Raw genomic sequence first — 14,296 nt, forward strand, 5'->3', positions numbered from 1 at the left:
CTCGGCTACCATTCTCTAAATATTATTTAGTGGCTTTACTTCACATTTAGTGACAGGTTAATGTTTGTCTGAAAGAAAAGTGGGATAGAACAAGGCTAAGCTGTTATGGATTGGAGTTGTGAAGTAATTGTGTATATCTACTTCTTTTACTGGACTTTTTACTGTCCTTTTCCCCGAGTAAATGTAATAAAAACACCGAACTGAGCCGCCGCGCTGACACTCTACTCTGCGTCACGGCTCCAACAACTGCGTGCAACTATGTAAGAAAATACATTTATGAGGGCAATAATAACAGAAGACGGGGAAAAACGGACTTGGCAATGAAACGTAACACGAGAGTGGAAGTTATGGCATCAAAACTGGGCCATCACCTGTTCCTCTCGCTTCCGCAATTCCCAGCCATCCCTCATTCGGCTTTCGCGTTTCGCCCCGAGCGGAAAGCACGCTCCCGGATTTTGCCTTTTCAGAGACAAATGGACAGCGACTAATATTGTATCATTTCTTTCCCAGGGGTCTTTTAACGTCCGCCGCGTCGGATATGAGCTCTAAATGAAATGCAAATACTTCAAAACACCACACTCTTGTACCGGATATGTTATCATGTGAAAATCATGAATCTGCCGTCTTGCATACTCTTTACTACTTTCTATTTATGCAAAACACTTTTTGCATTCTGTTTATCCCGTAGGTCACTATCACTATTACACTTTATAACACTCTCCTTCTACAGGCTCTATATGTAGTTGGCTAAGTCTAAGATATTTTAGAAAGGGACTTTATTATGATCTTCGGTCCTGCAGCAAAACCTGTGAAATCCAAACGACATCGCACTGAATCAATAACTGGCGTTGCAAACCGGTCAGAAATACGCTTCCAGGAGACGAGTCCCACGAGTAATTCAGATTCAGTGGAATATTTCTCTGTAAGAAATCCGGTTCTTCCAAATTCTTTTAAAATAACGACAGTCTGACACACTAGGATACGGGAAGATATTGAAACCAGCCCCATCTTCCAGTGTGGCCTTATATATATTATTGTACATTTTATGATGTGATTACCCAGATGCTTTTTCTTTTTTTTGTTGTTGTTTTATTTTATTTTTCCGGTCATTTAAAATATAAATGTGCCATTTTGAAACCCGAGGGAAAATCCCTCATTGCAAACAAGTTTTTTTTTATAGTCATACAATTTAGAACGGTTTGGGTTAATAGCTTCATCTGAGACGCATTCAGTACTCGATGATAGCTTTTGGACAATAATACATTTCAAGCCTGCCACACCTTGTAAGAGAAACCGCAAATACGTCGATTTAATTCACGGGTGAGTTTGAGAAATGGATTTTTACCGCAGATCGTTTGAACCTTCAAGCTTTGAAGAAAAAAAAAAAAAAAGAGGGTCTTGAATAGCACTTGAATCTTAGTCTTTAGCAGCCTTAAATATAATCCATGAATGCAGTGTGAAATTGAAAGGCGTGCCAGAAAGACAGGGTCTCGAACATCATCAATATTTGTTTTGTCCGTTATACTCAATATTTACCTCTTATCTGTTCTCTCATGTAAAATCTAATCTGTTGTGCTTTCACTTCCGTGGTCCACTTTTCCTGGAAGTTAAGAATTTTGATGTCCACTGAGTAAACATTTATATAAATATCTGTAATTTTCTATACCACCTTTATCACAATTATTTCTACTATTCTCATTGGCTGTCATAGAAATCGATCGATATCTGAATTCGCTAAGAGTTGAACTCACTCAGACTCATTTTGAACGTATGTTGACACACAAGTGGGCAAGACACAAAAAAACAACTATTTGCTATGTTTCAATTTGGTTAGGGTTTTATTGTTTATTATTGTTTATCGTTGGATAGGCCTGTAAAGTCGCAAGCGACGACACCACGGCCAAGAAAAATACCTTGTTTGGGAGTAAAGTAACAAACCCATACAACCCCCAGTGGATCACATGTGATGCTGCTGAAGTCTGGAGTGTGTTTGTGTGTGTGGATGTGTGATTTGAGCAAACAAAAAAGAAACAAGGTTTTCACAGTTCTGCACGCTAGAGTAGAACCAGTTACCTCATCGGAGGACGTCTAAACACATGCACAAACACAATCTCGTCTCTACAGACGAACGATAGCCGCTCGCAGATTTTGCTTGGCGCGGACATAAACTTGATTTTTTTCGTGTCCGAGACCGGGTTATCGCACAAACACAGAGTCACATCCACGGTCACACGCCGGTCAGCCTCTCGGAGAGCGGGGTTGAACACGCACAGAGACCTACGGGCCTATGACCTCATTACTATTCAAAGCCGGTGGTGAGAAGATGAGCCGGGCTGCATTCCCAGTGCAGCTCGTTCCGGCATTAGGAGATGATGTGCACGAATGGGGTGGGGGCAGCTTCCCCGCAAACACCGCCGCCCCTCCCCACCCCCCTTCCCACTGCTACATGTACACACACACACACACACACACACTCACTTCCTCCCGGGAGATAGTCTGCCTCTGCTTTCTGTCAGGGTGTCCTCGATGGCAGACCTCCGTGGCCTCTCGCTCGGCGGGGATCCGGTCCTCTCGCCGCGCAGACGCCCCCTTCCTGCAGATGAGAAGGAAAACAAGACCTGCGGAGGAGGTTGCTCATCCTCTGCTATCGCCTCCCTTGTTTTCTTTGCTATCTCTCCTGCTGCCCCCCCTCCCCCCACCCCAATTTTCCTCCCCATCCTCCCTTTCTTCTGCCAAGGCGGTCGATAGCGTTAATTGGCTCACTCAGTCACAGGTACATTGATTGCGGTCACTAATAAAAGGGCTATTGATTGGTACTTTGTTTAACACTGGTCCATGCAGTGAGAGCTGCCCTCTAAAACTATCCTGACAGCAACCTTTTCCTGTTTGCCAGTCTCTTAATGTCATAAATTATGTAAGTCGATGAGAGAGATTTTTTCCCTACCCCTCATTGTGAAGTGACTCCTGAATGAGCGGAGCAATAACCCCACGCAGGGATTTTTGTTTGCTGCTGAACTTAGTCTTTAAGTGAGGAGATTAACGTCACGTCTTGGTAAGAATGCCCGTGTCAGTCACCGGAAACCCGTGTTTTGAAAACTGTATCAAAACAGCCAAGATTTGTGTCGGACGTCAGCAGTCCATCACAGCGAGGTGTTCTGGAGGAGCGTTGTCAAATGCTGACATTTTGTTTTGAGAATTAAAAAAAAAAAAAAGCCTTGTTTTTTTTCTAAGGTTTGTTGCGAGGGAGTTTGGTCGACTGATCCGCCAGCTTAGAGCTGACAAATAAGAGAAGACGTTCGTAATCAATGCGTACAGCGCGGCTTTTTTTTTTTTTTTTTTTCAAGCTATGACACAATGAAGCAGACCAGATACTCTTTTTCACAGTTTGGAAAACATTCAGTGCTTTCTAGAAACTGACCTCTGCCTCGCTTTGTTTGGCTTAAGGTACAATAAATGGTACACTCCCGAATGAGTATTTCTCTTTCTTTGGCCTTCACTGCAGCACAGGCACGCAAAACTGTTTCTGGGGGGGAAGGTTGTTACATAAGGGATCCGCTGTGGACTTATTAAGTCACCAAATAATTGTGCAACAGATCATCCACTTTGGACAAACACTCATCACATGAATAAATGAATTTATCACATGAGTGCATTTGCTAATTTATGCCCTTTATTATCCTTTGCTTTGTTACTCTATTTCGTCATCAAAATAATTCCTTCCACATTTGTACTGTGCTTATCCAGATCAAATTGTTTTATATAAAAAGGTTGAAAAAGAATAAAAAAACAAATAAGTTGTATATTAGGAATGAGATGTTATGAGAATAATGACAGTGAATCAAATCCATTTGTTTTATGGATGACCACACATATTGTTTTTACTATATTAATGAGGTAATGAGGACATTTTGCGGCTTAATATTGTAAAAAGCTCTTTCGTAACGAGTGGCTCCATCACGCTGTTTCACATCAATTTTATTTCAACTGACTCAGGTCTCAAATAAACAACAGCTGCGAGGCAGAGAAAAGCGTGAGGGTTTGATAAATGCCACGAGCTTGATGTAATAATGCTGGGCTAGTTCAGTCGCCACCTTCAACTTCCTAAGTGCTTTCAGTGATTTCTCACCTCGCCACCAAAGAATGTTGGCGGTGCATAATTTTGATTCAATTTGTATAATTGCCAGTATGTCTCAATCAAATGACACGTGGTATATTTCTCAAATGATAGCTGTCTATCTGAGAGAGAACGGACATAGCTTTTACTCCATTTTTTTTTTTTTTTGTGCGTCTTCATGCTAAAACAAACAAAAAAGATACACAACATGCACAATCGGAATTGAATTTCAAGTTCCACGCCGCGATCCCTTTCCGAGCGCCGCTCGAGCTTCATCGACTCGAAAGGCAGGTCTCTGGAGGAAGATGTTGAAAACTGGAAATGGGGTGTAAGTACCTCCATGAAAGATTTAATTATCTCTATTAAATATTCAATGATCAATAGAATTTGTTTTAGCCGATCGATAGGTGGCGCGGCCCGAGAAGGACAATGTGCATAAGTTATTATTTGCATTTCAAAGCAGCCCCAGTCACGTGGCCCCATTGGAAATCCATACCATTTTGTTAGGCTGTATATCATATTTAGCTGCTGAATCCCCTTATCACTGACTGCTATTGATCGCCTTCCTTTTATTTACTGCCTGCAAACTGCCTTTGGTTTAAAATGTCAAAATGTTTTTAGGGAATGTGATCTACCTCCATCTGTCTTTCTCACATCCCATCTTGCTCTTTATTTGTGCACCCCCTGTCTTCCCCACCCATAATTTGCCCGCCACCCCCCCCACCCCCCACCCATTCCCCTCTCGTACTACCCTTCCGACTAGAGTTGGAAATTAAACCCTGTCATCTTCCCACCCACCGCACAGATCTCTCCTCACTTGGGTGTGAATCTGCACATTATTCAAATAAATATCTCATAAGTGTCAGGGGAATACTCTGAGCCACTTCAAAGATCCCCCCTCCCCTCCTCAAGCTTCCCCCTCCCGCCCCCGAGCCCTACAATGATGGCTTGTTCCTGCCGGAGTCCTACTTTGTTTACCTGAACCGGCTCTGATGCCTTGTTTTCCCCGGCACCCTGTAAGATAAACATTTAGCCAGGTTCAGGAATCTTGAACTCACAACTCCAGGTCTCACCGAGGCCTTTGATAGTCGTTCTGCAAGCATCGGCTGTGTCTCTATTTGCAGGCAAAAACGTTGTTCGCCTCTGTTTTCCATTTCATCTCCTATTCAGAAGAGTCAGCCTCGTTTGAACAAAAACCTATATGTCTAACTGTACATAAACAGACTCAAAAAGAGAGACTTGTGTTCTTTTGTTTAATATACAACAAAAAAACGTATGTATCACATCCATTTTTATGTCTTCAAGACTTAGGAGCTTTGTTTCTAGAATCCTTTAAAATGTTTCAAATATTCATGGAGGTTCTGTATTGTCCTCAGTTTATTTCATTTAATTTGTCAGCCTTCATCCTACATTTATTCATTTAAGCGGCTAAGGGTGGGAGACATTATTAGATAATTCACATTAAATTAGTAAACGTTCTACCCTCACCAAATAATAATTGATGCAGCTTTTGTGCCTAGGGGCGATTGGAGATTGATTATGCATTAGTTATCTCCAATAAATTTGCTGTAATTAATGTGACTAGGATAAACCAAAGTTAAAACCACACCTTTAGATTAAATTTAACATGCGGTTAATGTTGTAATTGAAAATGTTGAGGCTTAATATTGCTACTTTATTAGTTAAAAAAACATCTGGAATTGAGTATTTTCATTGTTAATTCTCAAATTTTTTCTTTGAGTCAGTTAAATCCCCTGGTCATATGCAAAACCAGTTTGATCCAGCACTTGTGTCAGTGCGACCCCTAACACTTCACAGCAATAAATGGCCGATGTAGCCAATAAAGTGGTTACTATACGAAAGTTGTACGACAACCATTATGAGATGTCAAAGTTAATTTAAATTTGTGCTGTTTGTCTGTTTAAGAGAGACACACTATCTCTTTGCAAGGCTATTTATCAGAGCAGCACTTGGCCGGGAGACCGCCGAGGTCAGGGACTTAACCTTCATGGGACTGATGACTGCATGATGCATCATCACTGCCATCAGGATACATGGCCTCAGCACTACTGCACAGCTGGGGAAAGGAAAATATGGCTGAAATGAATGGATGTGCACGTCTGTACGGATATGTTTGCACATCTGTGGGCGCCAGTGTGCATCTGTGTTGGAAATGAATACACGCAAGTCAGTGACTGATGGTTTAGATGTTTCTAGCAATCATTTCCGAGATGGAGACAGGGGGAAAAAAAGGAAAAAAAAACCCTCAGTATGCGTCCCTGAAAGACATTGAACCGGAAAGTATGCTAAATTTAATTTCATGGCTATCGAGCGTTTTACAGCAGACGTGCAAGCCCAACAAAGAGAATATTCAGTAGTCCAAAAAACTGAGCTGGTGCCGGACACTTGTTGTTTACATTCCCGATTAAATAAAGTGAAATAAAAATCTGGGAGAGCTCAGCAGTTAATATTTTATATTATATCACTCACAGAATACAAAATCAAGTCATCCCCCTCAGCTGTATAATACATGTTTTGAAATAGGTTGCTGAGCCTTACATGGGACAGAAAAACTGCACGTGGTCACAACAGCAACAAATGTATGTATATACAATTAAAAACGTATGGTGCATTAGTCTGTTAATTCATAGTAAAAGCTTCTTGATCTCTGATATTTGAATAATAAACTAGAAATAATAACAATCACTTCAAAAGTGCAAAAATAATTATTTTAAACAGTGCAGTATAGACATTGTAAATGATATTTGAGGGATTTTTCCTTTTCTTTTTCGTCCCAACACAATTTGTGACAGGTGCCAGGCACCCGGTTTACGGCTTCCGGTCACGTGCCGCTAATTGTTAAACAGCAGCTGTTTCGATGGGGGATCCGTTCGCGTCCCGTCGTGCCAACAGACATCGACGAAAGACCTCCGGCTTTTGAGACTAATATCGTGCCCAGGAATGACAAGCCAGTTCTATGGCCTCAAAAGCCACTCATCCATCATCCGACGGGTATGAAGCATCCACCGGTGTGTTAGCTAGCAACATTCCCGGCGACCGCAGACTAGCCGGAAGTTTTATTAGAGTTGGTCGAGTTTCCGGTTGTACGTTACTTCCGGTTCCGGCAGCGTCAGGTGTGTTTAATTGAAACGCCGTATTAATCACAATCCTAATAATCGTAATAAACGTTATTTCAGTAATTATAAAAGGGACCTTAAAGTAAAATATTACGTTAGTATGAACAATCATCTGAAAGTGGTTTTATGTTTCCGAGCTAGCATTTTACTATTCATTTCTGAATTTTAATTTCAACCAAGGTCAATATTGTGAGGAGTTTCCTGATATTGCTGCGACAAGAAAACTTTTTTTTTTTATCTCTCACAGAAATAACGCCGGTTAGTATTTTTCTAAAATCTCCTCAGTGCCTGGGAATGTTTCAGTTGAATAGATATTTTATTTATACCTGTTGTACCTGCTTTTTACCAGAAATATGTGTTTGCATTTCCCTGCACTGTTTACAGCTGAGTATGATAATATGTTGTTATTTTTTTGGTTTTTCTTTTTACTAATTACAGCTTCTTATCTGGCTGAAACGCGGGGTGTAAAGTAGGAATTTCATTGTACAGGGAAAGAAATTTCTAGTTGGTGGACATGACAATGTACACTTTGAATGTTTAGTGTAATAATGCATTATATCCACAGGAGATGCTTTTCCATCACTGTTAGAAATATATAAAGTTATAAATATATGAATATAGATTTAAATCTCACCCTTGGTTAACCTATGTTGAATAAACTAGTTGAACTTTGTTCATTGTTATGGCTTTGTGGAGATGTTAAGCAGATTTAATTTTTTCTTTTTTTTTTTTAATCCTTGTTGATGATGTGCATTTCCAAGCACCAAGTCTCAAATATATCTGGACCCCAGAAATTAACCCAGATAGCATGATGGATTATTGTGGATTGTCGGAAATACACAACGTATTGTAGTAATTTGAAACACCATTGCTTAACATGTTTTTGAACATTGATGGAAAAAAAGCCACAATGAAATCAATGAAAACCTGCGTTTATCAGTTGCTCCCAAATTTAATGGGCTGCACATCCATCTGCAGTCTATCTGTTCTCCTTTCCAATGTTTGGATGTTTCTAAAAACCTTCAGATTTTCTCAGCGTTTCCATTATCCAGACTACTCCCCAAGTCTTGGATTATGCTGTACAAAACCTGCATCTTAAATGTTTTAAATTGCTCGCTGCAGTATCTTTAATCTGGGCTGGAAATCAATACAGCTTTTACTGTCACATTGGAGAGGTGGGGACCATTTATTGATGTTAAGATATAATTTCAGGGGGATTTGATCTGTCCGTCCACTCTTCACTGACAAGATGGCACGATAGATCAACTGATGGTCCCTGCTTGCTTTCTCCAGGGTTTTACTGGAGCCCAGTGCTGCGTGGAATCAAATTAAGGATGTAAACTTGATTCAGAATGCACTGAGCCTATAAGGGGGGAAAAAAAAAGTCTGAATGGTGTTGAGAAATATGTCATTGATTATCTTTATATCTTCATGAAAGCTGTTCCAATTAATCCTGAACTTCTGCACTGGGGTTGTCATTGCAAACCCCTTGCCCTGAAAAGACTGATCACAACCTGATGATTGAGGACACACTCTTAGCAATTCCAGCGTTTTTAACACCCATTTGAATACACCTTGGATGCTAGAGTTTTTCCTGCTACGAGAAATCACTGTGTTGGTTATTCTTTCTGTTCTTTAAATTCAAATTATTTAATAATGTGTTCTCATATTTTTCTAGATAGACAGCAGCCAGTATTCACCAGAAAGATGTACCTTTGCGCTTTGAGGTAAAAACTATAAAAGGCTCTTTCCTACTTTATTCACGTTGAAGTAAAAATTGTCTCTTCTCACCTTAAATATGAGCCAAGTGTGTTTACCTGTGAATTTTTATTTTGGAAGTTTGGAAACCTTTCGTTGTTCATGGATATGTAGTGTCCGAAGAATGATGTGGAAAGTGAAACACACTACATGCATAAGAAAGATGTTTTGACACATCAGACAAAGTGTGTTATCAGTCACTGAAGAGGGTCTCTTGTACAGAAAGTCGACAGACTCCTTGAAGTCTGAACTGCATTTTTAATTTTTGGCTTCAAAAGGCTTCATCGTGAAAAGAGGAGGCGTGACGTGGATACATGAGGAGTTACCAGCAACAGGTGGCCGGATTCCAATGGAATGGACCCAAATCTGCAACAGAATCAAGGTAAGGGACGTTGCTTAACTTTCTTCGCCTCCTGTCATTCGAAGCTTCCCAATATACTGTAGTTTACGATTTTTTTTCGCTAAAGACAATCCTGGAGTGCTGGATAATACAGCAAAATGTGCTTATGTGATTGTTTTGTGATTTGTGATTGTACCTCAAAAACCAGATTGTTACATTATAGGAAATAAGGAAAGGTATAAGATCACTGGAAGAGAATCAGTAGGCCATGACAGACCTGCTGTCTCTGCTCTATCTTATGAAAATAACAGTATAACTGTGAAGCTGTGAGTGCTCTGTGAGGTTCATTCAGTTGCACCTCTCACTGAGAGACTCTGGGAAGTGACTCAGGCACATGTTGCTGCGTAGCTGCTGTGGAGAAGTGGGACCAAAGTCCTGCCATCTCTATGATGCAGCTGTGTGTTTGACTGCCCAGATGAATCACCTTGTTGCCAGCGGCCTTTTATTTTGGATTTAAGGATCTACGGTAGTGAAAGACTTTTCACAGCTACGGCTTGTCGCCGTCGAATCCCAGAGCTGACATTAATTTTGGATGTTTCCGTTAAGCTTCTTACCCAGCCCATTAAATATCCTAGATAGGGAGCTCGCATTATGTTGTCGTTGCTTATCTCACTTACCCTGACTGCCTCATGTCGTCCTCCACTCTCTCTTCCATTCTTGTTTATCATCTCACCACGCTCCGAGTCCGTGTTGCATTGTTTCTCTCCAAGGGGTCTCTCCTTCTGCCAGACAGCCCAGGAGCCCTAGAGTCACATTTCAGGCCTGACTGCTACTTAAAGGCCCATAATCTGCTTGGCGAATGGCTATAGTGTGGTGGCCTTAGCGGAAGCAAATTATTCGCTTTAAGGACTCCTGCTGCTGTGGGACCCGGGGCTAGTGGCTGGTGCTGTTAACATTAACACACACACACACACACAGTGCGCAAGCCATCATTATTTATTTAGCCCGTTAAGTGTTTAAAGTGGAAGGGGTCCACTGGGACACAGCAGGGTTGATGAAATTATTCCACACACATATATAGATATATATATATATCTATATATGTATGTATATACGTGTGTGTGTGTTTTTAAATCCTTCGGGAGTGGATTCAGCAAGATGGGATACTTGGAAAGATGAAGACTTCAGTTGCAGTTTTAGACGTTAAGTCTGATCTCATAATAAGATACTGATGGTGCCTCACTGACACAGTGGCTGCAAAGACCCAGCGGCATGGAGAAATTCATGTTTCCCAGGCAATGCGTGTGCTTGAGAGATAGTAAAACACTTTGTGTGCCAGACTGGAATAAAATGCTGAAATGTACAGCTGTGTCAGACAAGGTTACACTTTGGCAGCGCCCCGTAATGCTACTTCAATAAGCCGTAGCTGCTTAGCAAGCGAGGGACTAAGATAAATATCAACATCTTCTAGTTTTCACATTGTCAAAGGCTACCCTGATTTGCCTTGGAGTGAAAGTATTTTACCAGATGCGTAATGCAACAGTGTTACGCTGCCGTGTATGTGTCAGCTGCGTGTTTGGTCACAGTAATAGAGAGATCCAGGGTGTTTTGTGTGTGTGTGTGTGTGTGTTTGTGTGTTTTTGTGTGTGTGTAAACATAAAGATATATACATATTAATATATAAAAAATATATTGAAAAAAGTGTGTGTGTGTGTATATATATCTATATATATATACACACACACACACAATTTTTTTTCTTTTTTTTTTTCTTTCAGTACGTTGAATGAGGAATAGCAGCATTAATAAGTAATCACTGGATGTTGGCCCTTCCAGCATGTTTGACCAGCAGCACTTGCTTCGTGTCATGACACCATGACAGAACCTGAGGTAGCCAGCATTTAAGACCTTACCTCTGGGAATCGCTTTTCTACCTCACCTTTACTTCACCCCTTCATGGTAAAGAGGATCAAACACACAGCATTGGACCAGGCGCTGTATTTACCAGGGGTTGAAGGTCTCTCCTAATTCTATCTGTATCATGGTTGTGGGTTTTTTTTTCGGTAAAGATGGCAAATCTCAAATCTGTTCCAAATAAACCAGTAGCTTAATGGTGGACTGTGTCTGACGTGCTCCCACTTTGATCCCCGGACAGCATCTGAATGAAGAAAGTGAAGTCATAGTGCGCTTGAGGAAAGCCCATAGCCCTCCATCCTGCAGAAGCCGCTTAAACGACCGTTTGTATTTAGTGATTTCCAGGTGTCAGTGTGTGCAGACGCTGGCTCTCTGTGAACCTTTCCCAAACAGCAACAAATCTTGACTTTATTTTCTCAATTACATCCAAACGTGGCAGCCTAAATGGATAACCAAAATGTCTGAGTCCAACGATCAAGCAAAACAACCTTAGAAGCCAAATCTATGCTATTTATCCTAAACATACACAATACTTTTGTTGTTTTGTAATTTGCTCTAATACACGTATTACACGTAAATGAAATAGGCAGGAATCGAGCCTCTGTTTATTCTATTAATGAACTAAGGTGATGGCTAAACAGGGAGAGAAAGAGAAGGAGAGAGAGAGGGGAGAAGTGAACAGATTGAATGGCTAATGAAATGGGTACCTCCAGGCCTGAATAAATTCTCTGGTCTGGCGATTCCCCAGGATGCTGGCCTCCCAGGGAGATTAATGACCACTGGGCCATGGTATAATGAAGTAGTTTGCCTTGGCAATGTGCTCGTGAATTCATCACAGTGTCCACTAGTGGGCTGGCCGAGCACAACATCTTTATAAATCTCCCTCACTCGTCTCTCCCGCTGCTCTTGATTTATGGTGCCTCCGCCACTCTGAAATGGTTTAGGCCTCTTACCAGATCCCAACCCCGGCTGACCATCGCTGTCCTCCTCCTCATCAACATCCTAATCCAGGTCACAGCGCCAATGGGGAAGAAATGGACGGCTAATCAGATAATGGGGTTGTAAATGGGCAAAACTCCCTCCGAATCTTGCATCCCTTGACTTTAATGTGTCATGTTTTGCCCTCCACTCTAAAACACACACACACCTGAGTTGCGCAAGGGCTTGAATTTCACCCAAGAAAATAATCAGTCAATGTAAAAGGTACTTTGAGTTTGTATCCGTAACATCCAATGTATGTGAAGGAACACAGATGATTTTAGGAAGAATTATCATAGATCAAAAGGTGATTCAAACAAGCAAACAAAAACACACACTCAGTGTGAAATGCGGATGACAGTGTAGGAGGGAGAAAATTAGAAATGGGGCAGCAGATACATTTCCTACAGCTACAAGTTCATTTTACTGGTGGTATTTTAAGTTTGAAGTTCGTGAGAGATAACATCTAATATCATTTGTATTGCAAAGATCTGTTGGCCAAGTTTTCTCAGACACATTTTTTCTATTTTAATCCATGCAGTCGTTTACACAGGCTTGAGAGCGGTTGTTTCTCTTTTATTGTACAACTTTGTGCAACCCTGGTCCCGAAGTGTATTTTCATGCTTCATGTCGAGGTGTTTTTTCTGTTGTAAGCTATCAGCGATGTATATCTTCTATATAGGGCAAATCTGCAAAAATGTGCGTGGCATACTCGCAACACTGAGTATGTGGACGTCCTGTGTAGGTACACAATTGCAACAAATCTGTGCTCTTGTAAATGTGCTGCCCCTGCTTGTCCTGTTTCCCGTTGCATGGAAAACAAATCTGCTGATCATTTTTGTTTTTTCTAGTTGTTGAACAACAGATGGAATCAACAAACTTTTTGAAGCTCCACTTGTAAAAATCAGCTTTGCAAAAGTGAACAGCTTCATTGTAATATTCTTTGAACTGTTTCCGTGCCAAATGACAAAAGCCAAAGGTCCTGGTCCTAGACCTCCAGCATTAGTCAGCTCAGATCTGTGCTACAACCGGGCTCTGTGAGAAGGAAAACTAGAAGATCATCACTGTCATCAGTTCTAGTGAAAATGGTTGTCCTGCTGCATGTGCCTGTTTATGTACCAGCTGGATAATTTCCAGTAATGCTGGACTGCTTGCCCTGCTTCAATGAGTGCAAACAATTCAGAGTTACCAATTCTTGAACACTTGTTTGTAACTGGCAGCCTTCATAAAACAATGTCTCAGCAAAATGACGCATTTTAACGATTTGCAGTAAATGGGGGAGTTTAAGGGCAAATCTGCAACAAACCTGGGGCTTTCTATTCTGAGAAAGGTTTTCTCACACTAAGTCATCCCGAATTGTTCAATTGTATTAAATCACCTGTTGCACTTAAGTAATTTTAGATTCGCTCTAAGTGTTTCTGTGATCAAGGTAAGTTAATGTCTATGAGGCGCTGAAGGCTAATCAGCAGCCTGTGAGGTTGGAATTGTGCAAAGTAACTTGTGTCAAAAGGGTGATAAGATCCCAAGGTTGAAGTATTGATTCCAAGAAGACGAGCCTGTGTACAAAAACAACAGCAATGTGATGTCAATTGTGCCTCACACTTTGAATTATCCGGTTAGCATCATTCACGCCGATATTGCAGAAATTAGGCCCATCACAGCGCAGCAATGATCTGGGTTCTCGCCTCACTTGTGATTCATGTTCTGTCCACTAATTGTGGATAAGTGTTCGATATCACCATCTGTATCTTAAACCCATTCGCCTAAAATGCTGTCATTTGTTACTGGCCTGTGACCCGGCGTGTTATTGGCTAAGGACTGATGAGCCCCAATTTTCAGCCTGACTGAAACTCTGCCGGTTCTATCTGAGGTAGTCCATATGGAATAGTGGATGTAGGAAATTAGAGCAGAATAATAAAGCATATTGAGGGAAATTTAGATTAAAATACATTTAATTGAGCTGGTCTGATGCGGTTGTGTTCTCGTGTCGCCCACTGTGGGAGTCTGCGCAAAAATGGATGCTTCCATCTTGGTTATTGTTGCCTGAAGTGGTAA

The sequence above is a fragment of the Fistularia commersonii genome, chromosome 27 (assembly GCF_037954325.1).
Source record: "Fistularia commersonii isolate RoL2024-O1a breed Wild chromosome 27, RoL_Fcom_v1.0, whole genome shotgun sequence".
Lineage (NCBI taxonomy): Eukaryota > Metazoa > Chordata > Actinopteri > Syngnathiformes > Fistulariidae > Fistularia > Fistularia commersonii.